We start from the raw sequence: 7330 nt of genomic DNA, 5'->3' as shown, positions 1-7330 counted from the left end.
GCATGAGTAGGGGAGGAGCAGAGAGAGAGGGAGACAGAATCTGAAGCAGGCTCCAAGCTCTGAGCCATCAGTACAGAGCCTGACGTGGGGCTTAAACTCATGAACCAGAAGATCATGACCTGAGCCAAAGTCAGACACTTAACCAACTGAGCCACCCAGGTGCCCTAATTTTTCTCTTTTTACATCTGTAGTGGTCATTCGAGCTTCCACAAATGTTCCATTTTCCCTTTTCTGAGCATATCATAGGACAGCGTTTCGCTGTCCCCACGTAGCATGGCCTGTGTGACTTACCTTGGTCATGAAATGGGAACAAAAGTGATGTGTGTCATTCCACGGCAAAAACATGAAGAACGAGCTTGTGATTGGTGATGGGGACTTCATTACCCCAGCTCTGCGAGACTGCGTGAGCTGTTTGGAGACAGCATCTTGGCCGGCAGGGTCGCTGGGTGGCCGTGATGGGCAGAGGGACTCCCTGTACTGAAAGAAACAAAACGTTGCCTTATGCCCCTGAGAGTTGTTTCTTACTGCAGCATGGTCTAGCCTCTGTTGAATAAGGCAAAAATGAAAGTTTAACAATAACTGGTCTCTTTTTATAAATTAGGGCAGATTCAAGTTTGTACCTGTAAAAACATGTCTTGCACTCACTTGCATCCTGATGAGTTTTTGCGGAGGGGGAGGGAGCGGGTCATGGAGACGCCGATGCACCGAGAAGCACACATGGGAGCCCGTCCTCAGAGTGCACATCTTCTTTCATGTGTGACTTAGCGGGAAAAACGTTGAGAACAGCAGATTATCACACTGGAGCTGTGAGGCCGGAGGGCGGAAGCATCTGTCTCCCTCGACGCTTGTGTCTCACTCACTGCTAGTTCATCAGGTTTGTTACGAACTGTAAGTGAATGTATCCAAATGCACATCCAAACTAGGAAAGTCTCAAGGCCGCTACAATTCTCTTTTGAAAAGTAGGGCACCATAAATAATTACTGGTAAAACATATGAAAAGGCCTTAGTTGGTATGCACTTAACCCTTTATAGTAATGTCTAATAGGAATTAGCAGAGGGCAGAGGTCGACCACTGTAGCCAATTACAACATTATGAGGCCAAGACACGTATGAATCGTGGTGTTTGCTATTGACACGGAACAAAACAGACCCGCGAACAAAAACAAGAACGGTTTTCTTGAGTGTGATGAACTGAAGTGATATTTTTAGCAGAGAGCAGAAGAATGCTTTTAGACGAGCTAAAATCTAGCTTCCGGTCAGGTGGCATAGTTACTATATTTGATATCGAAATCACCCCTCCCCCCTCACCCCCCAGCGTCTATTTCCCCTTCTTCAGGTAACTCTCCTGATTTCGTTTCATTTCCAGGTAGCTACACCTTCCGTGAGCACCTTGTGCTTGCAGGGAGGTGACTGTCCCCTGCGCCCACTGAGGGTATGCTATGGAGCTCAGGCTTCAGCTAATCTCCGCGTTCTTCTCCCATGGCTACATTGATCGGCTCAAGTGGATCGTCCACCAAGTGGATAGACAACTGTGGGCCAGTAAGACTGGAGGCGATTTTTTTCCTGTAACTCCCAAGGAAGATCCCTCTTTGCTCTTTTCAGAGAGCTTATGAGAATGGCCACCTCTCAGATCTCTCCAAGGATACCTGTGAAAGGCAGCAGCCTGAGAATTTGTTAGCAGCCAGATTACCCCTGTGAGGTAAGACCGGCCTAAGGGTGAATCTGCTGTTGTGGTGAGCAAAGAGGAAAAATGAAAAGAAACCTTGATTACATTGTTGAACTACTGACCTGAAGTAATCCAGAGGTCTGTCCTACCTGTAAACTACCAGCTGGACACAGTAATCTACGTGCTTCTAATGTTGAAGACTGTCTTTGTTGGGTTTTTTATTCTTTTAAAATTTTTTTAATGCTTACTTATTTTTTGAAGGAGAGAGAGAGACAGAGTACAAGCAGGGCAGGGGCAGAGAGAGAGGGAGACATGGGATCCGAAGCAGGCTCCTGGCTCTGAGCTGGCAGCACAGAGCCCAGAAATGGGGCTAGAACTCACGAACTGTGAGATCATGACCTGAGCCAAAGTCGGACACTTAACTGACTGAGCCACCCAGGAGCCTCTGTTGGGTTTTTGATTCTTTACATCAGACACACTTAAACAGATACAACTACAGACTGACTGCAAACCCAGTTGCCTAAAGACCCACATGGAACACAAAAATCAGAAAGTAGTTGCCCTTTCAAAGTAATGGCTTTCAGGAAACCGAGTCTAAGCTTCCTAAAATGATATATCATACTATACCCTCACAGTTCCAATTATGTTGAACAGAATGTAAAGAATTTCAGGCAGGGTCTTTTCAGTGTTTTGGGGAGATTAAGGATGTGTGATCAGGAAGGGAATGACAGAGAACAAAGAGAGAACATCGACCCAAAAACCAAAAAAGCTAATGTTATACTGGGCTTACTGTGTGCCCAGAAGTATCATGGGCAGTGGGTGTATTAATTCACCTACTCCCCGTAACAATCTTACGGTACAATTATATTTGTTTCAGAGAAGGAAACAGAGGCTTAACCAGAGGTTAAGCACTGTGCCCTTGGTACAACACAAGCTAGGGATCTGGCTCCAGTGCTGGAAGCATTTGCCATTTTGGTCACTTTTTAAGGAGACACCGAGAGGGGCCCCTAGCTAGGTGGCTCAGTTGGTGGAGCGTCCGACTTCGGCTCAGATCAGGTCGCGATCTTATGGTTCAGGAGTTCAAACCCCACATCGGGCTCACTGCTATCAGGGCAGAGCCTGCTTCGGATCCTCTGTCCCCTCTCTCTGCCCCTCCCCAACTTGCGCTCTCCCCAATTTTTTTTTTAAAGGAGATAGGTAGAAATCCCTCACTATCGATACTGGGCATTCTCTGAGGGCACTCTGCACTGAAACCCAGTGGACGTACGTAGGATTCATCTGGATGAAGCAAGATGTTCACACAGGGATGTACCTGGCAGAGCCTACGTGGACAGCGTTTGCAAATGAATCACGCCAAGGAATGAGGTAAACACAGGGAGTTCTCCAGCCAGTTACCTGCACAGACTTCACCGCCACCTACTTCCCTGCTGATGTCATCGAGAGCCAAAGCTGCTTCTTTGTAAACAGACTCTACCTTTCTTCCTCACTCCTACACACAAGCATGTTATATGAGGATGAAAAACCACCTATCTGGAAGAGGACATCTTTTGTGCTTAAATTGTGACGATGTTAGTCAAATCTAATTCAGCTGTGAAAGTCACTAAAAGAATGTTATTAACAGTTCTTTTTTTTTTTTAAGTATTTTTAAGTTCTTTTTTTTTTTTAAGATGAGAGCTTTACTTTTTAAAATTTTTTTAAATGTTTATTTTATTTTTGAGTGAGAGAGAAAGAGCACGTGAGGGAGGGGGAGGGAGAGAGGAAGACAGAGGATCCAAGGCAGGCTCTGCGCTGACAGCAGAGAGCCTGATGTGGGGCTTGAGCTCAGAAGCTACGAGATCATGACCTGAGCCGAGATCAAGAGTTGGATTCTTTACGGACTGAGCCACCCAGGCGCCAATTTTTTTTTAAGTTCTTACTTAAATTCCAGTTCGCTAACACTCAGTGTGATACTAGTTTCAGGTGTACAGTTTGGTGATTCAACACTGCCATTCAATACTCAGGACTCATCGCAGCAAGAGCACTACTGAATTTCCATCATCCATTTCGTCCGTACCACCCCCCCCCCCCAGCTTCCCCCTCGTAACCATCGGTTTGTTCTCTATAGTTAAGAGGCAGGTTTCTTGGTTTGCCTATGTCTTTTTTTCCTCCTATGATCGTTTGCTTTGCTTCTTAATGCTAGAAACACACTGCTTTCACTGTAAATGTAAATTATAAGCTCAAGGAGTTAAATGAGGCAGTTTTTATTAAGCTCCTTTTTCATTATCGCCAATGTTGTGGAAAGCATAATAGAAAACAACAAAAAAAGGCCTGGAGGTTAATATTTTTTTTAAATATTCACTTAATTTTCTTCTCCTCTGTATTTTTCGTCCTTTCTTTTTTTCTTCTTTTCCCAGTAAAGCTCTCCCACCCCACCCCACTCCAGCATAAGACCAGATCTCCACTCATTCAGGAAGGGCCCACAATAGACTGGAAAAAACGGGCTTTTGTGTCTTTGTTTTATAAAAGCCTAAAACCATGGGGAAAGAGATGGGCTATTCACATCCCAAAGACAGAGGAATGGAGAAGTTCCCCTAAACTCTCCCAGGTCCCTGGGCTTGGGGAAATGTGGAAGAGGCGGGGGTCTGGGACCCGTCCCAAGAGCACAGAGCTGTGCCCTGCATTAAGCAGCCTGCTAGGAAGTCTGCCAGCCCCAAGAGGGACGGCTACATTGTGCACATTGACAGAAATATAAGCAGCCTTCACGAAGATTCCTGGGCTCCCAGCAGGACGTGGGAACAGCAGAGGAACATTAAAACCGAGCACAGAGATGAGAAGCTCTCAGGGCTACCCTGTCTTGGAGCATTAACAGAGGATCCAGTGTCTTCCTGGTTGTGTTTTGCTTGTCGGCTTGTTCTTCTACCAGCCCAACAGCACGGGCAGATAGTCGGATCATAGTCGGATCTCAAGATGAGGTCTACAAAGTGAAAAGGTGTGGTACTTCTTGTAGACCAGGGTTTGGGGTACGGGGCTCGCGGATGAAAAGAGACAATGCGGTGAATTCTACCATAGGGTGTAGGATCTCGTGTATATACGGGCTACCGAGACTAAACGAACCTGAGAACAACAAACACAGAAAGTAGCCCAATGGTGAAGGAGATAGGAGGGTGATCCAAGTGAAACCCTGGAGAAGGCAGAATCTCACTTGGGATCTCAACAGAATACGTAAAAACAGGAAGACCAGGGGACGAAGCAGGGCTCTCTAGGCAATGTGATGGCACGCATGAGCACGCAGAGTTGAAGGTGAGCACATTCAAGGGTGCTAATGAGGAGACGCATCTGGCAGACTGAACCGAGGGAACAGTGAGCAACCAGAAAAATAAAGAGAGGCCGCCCTGTGGATGGTCTGGAATGTCTGGCTCAGAAGTCTGTATCAGATACCATAGGCAACAAGATACCCACTGGGAGTCTGGACCCTGACTGTGAAATAGTTTTTGAAAATTATATTCATGGGGGTTCTGGGTGGCCCAGTCGGTGAAGCATCTGACTCTGGATTCCAGCTCAAGTCAAGATCCCACGGTTTGTGGGATTTAGTCCCGTGTCAGGCTCTGCACTGACGGCTTGGAGCCTGCTTTGGATTCTCTTTCTCCTTCTCTCTCTGCCCCTCCCACACCCCTCTCTCTCAGGGTGAATACATACACTTAAAAAAAAGAAAGTTATATTCTAAGGCTAATACGACGTTGGCATAACGGATCGTGAAGAGCCAGGGAGTGATACTGGAACAAGGCAGCACTATGGGGCACCATTTGTGCAACCCAGGAGAAAAAGGAGAATGGGCCTGCGTTCAGGGGGGGATGGACAAAAGAAATGAGGGCATGAAAGAGCGGAAGGAAACATTCTGACGAGTGGAACTCATTTTGGCAATCGACACCGGGCGCAAGACAGTTCATCGCGTCTAAGCAGCGTCACTGGCAAAAGCCCTGTGATATATTTCAGTCTGCTATTGTAAGCTGCTGTTCACCCTTGTCCCTTGGGAGATTCGCCGTCTTGGTTTGGGCTGGGAAAGGATTACAAAAGTGAAGAGAAAACAAGTGTTTCCATCCTTGGAATGTTTTCATGCTTGTAATGTTCCGGTGGTACCACTGTTCAATGTCTTCTGACGCTTGGCCACGCTGTTGCATGAGGCGACTGCAAAGACAAACGTGTCCAACTCCAGGAACAAAGCCACCTAAGACTACTTGAATTTGTTAGTCCTGCAGAAGTAGGGGAGACTTCATAAAGAAGCAAAGAGCTGGGCCAAAGAACACAAACACAAACAAAAGCAAAAAAAGTGAGAAAACACACGGAACACAAAATACATTCAAAAGGCAGGCAAAGAACTGCTTCAACAGTATAGCAGAGTTTTTAGGGACCGGGTCCTGCGTTCAAATTCCGATTCCACCACTTGGAGACCGTGTAACCTTGAACAAGTTACTTCAAAGGCTAGCCCTTAAGACCCCCTTCAAATTAGAAACACGTGTCCCTCTGGGCAGATAGAATCCAGAGGAGGCTGGAGAGCTCATTACTGACCCCCATGCTCCCTTGTGACCGAGCACCCATGTGAGGTAAGCAATCCACGCAATGGTACACAGTGGCTCTATTGCTCTGAATCTCTGTGGTTTCATTTCCTCTTCATATAGTGAAGGAAATGAGCGTATCTACCTCACGGGGCTCTTTTGAGGATTAAATTGCTATAGAACACGTAAAGTGTTTAGTATAGCGCTTGGCACATTGTAAACATACTGCAAATGTTTACTATTATGATTGCATTTTTATTCATCTAGAGCTCTCCTATTTTAGGGCAGAGGTTAGCAAACTAGGGCCCGCAGGCCAAATCCAGCCCACCACCTGTTTTTGCGCAGCCTGAGAGGTAACGAGTGGTTTTTCTGGTGTTGTTGGTTTTTTTTTTTTTTTTATAGTTTTAGATGGGTCGGAAAGAAATCCGAAGAAAAATACCTTATGACACATGAAAATTACATGAAATGCAAATTTTGTTGTCCATAAGTAAAGTTTTATTGGATCACAGCTACTCTCAGTGACGTATGGATCATCTACGGCTGCTTTCACAGCACAGCGACCGAGTTGAAAGGCAGCATCAGAGATGGCGTGGCCGATAAAGCCCAAACTATTTTCTATCTGGCTTTGCGGAAAGGGTTCTGCTGATCCGTTTTCTCACTAGCTTCGGGATGTGTTCTTCAGTCTTTCCCAGGGATTAGAATGAAATCAAAATGATTTTCCAAATTCTTGAGCACCAGTGAACATCAAGCTGTTGAAAGAGAGGCATTCTGATTCTTTCCAAGTATTTTGCAATATCTTTCAAAACACTGTCACCTCCTTTCATGGGTGATGACAATGTGCTTAACATTAATTCTCCTTCTGATATACAAAGATAGTGGCGGCAGAGTGCTGTGTCAGAGCCAGGGCAAACACATGCCTGTAGAGGCTGGCCTAAGTGTTACTATATGTTAAACAGGTTCAAGATGGAAACATATTTCGTATGGACAGGTGCCAACCCATCTTTGGCTGTCACATGATGTCAACATATACACAAGCAAAGCAGAAAATTCAGTCCATCACTGAGATGTTTTATCTGTTTGATGCCAAAAATCCAGATATTTGGAAACATCTGGATAACTGATTACATCTTTC

General features: G+C 45.7%; 1 long non-coding RNA gene across 2 annotated transcripts in view; it reads right to left on the bottom strand.

Annotated features, from left to right (window-relative positions):
- Positions 1-900, bottom strand: part of LOC121010566 (uncharacterized) — a 31542-nt gene extending 30642 nt beyond the window's left edge. For both annotated transcript variants that reach the window (XR_005781231.1, XR_005781232.1), the window contains exons 1-2: positions 621-900; positions 292-477 (exon numbers count right to left, since the gene is read on the bottom strand). This is a non-coding gene — a long non-coding RNA (uncharacterized LOC121010566). The remainder of the gene's footprint in view (positions 1-291; positions 478-620) is intronic.
- Positions 901-7330: the final 6430 nt, after the last annotated feature.

This window comes from Herpailurus yagouaroundi, unplaced genomic scaffold, assembly GCF_014898765.1.
Source record: "Herpailurus yagouaroundi ecotype Mexico unplaced genomic scaffold, PumYag 192, whole genome shotgun sequence".
In the NCBI taxonomy this organism is placed as follows: Eukaryota; Metazoa; Chordata; class Mammalia; order Carnivora; family Felidae; genus Herpailurus; species Herpailurus yagouaroundi.
This window is presented reverse-complemented; position numbering and strand designations above follow the sequence as displayed.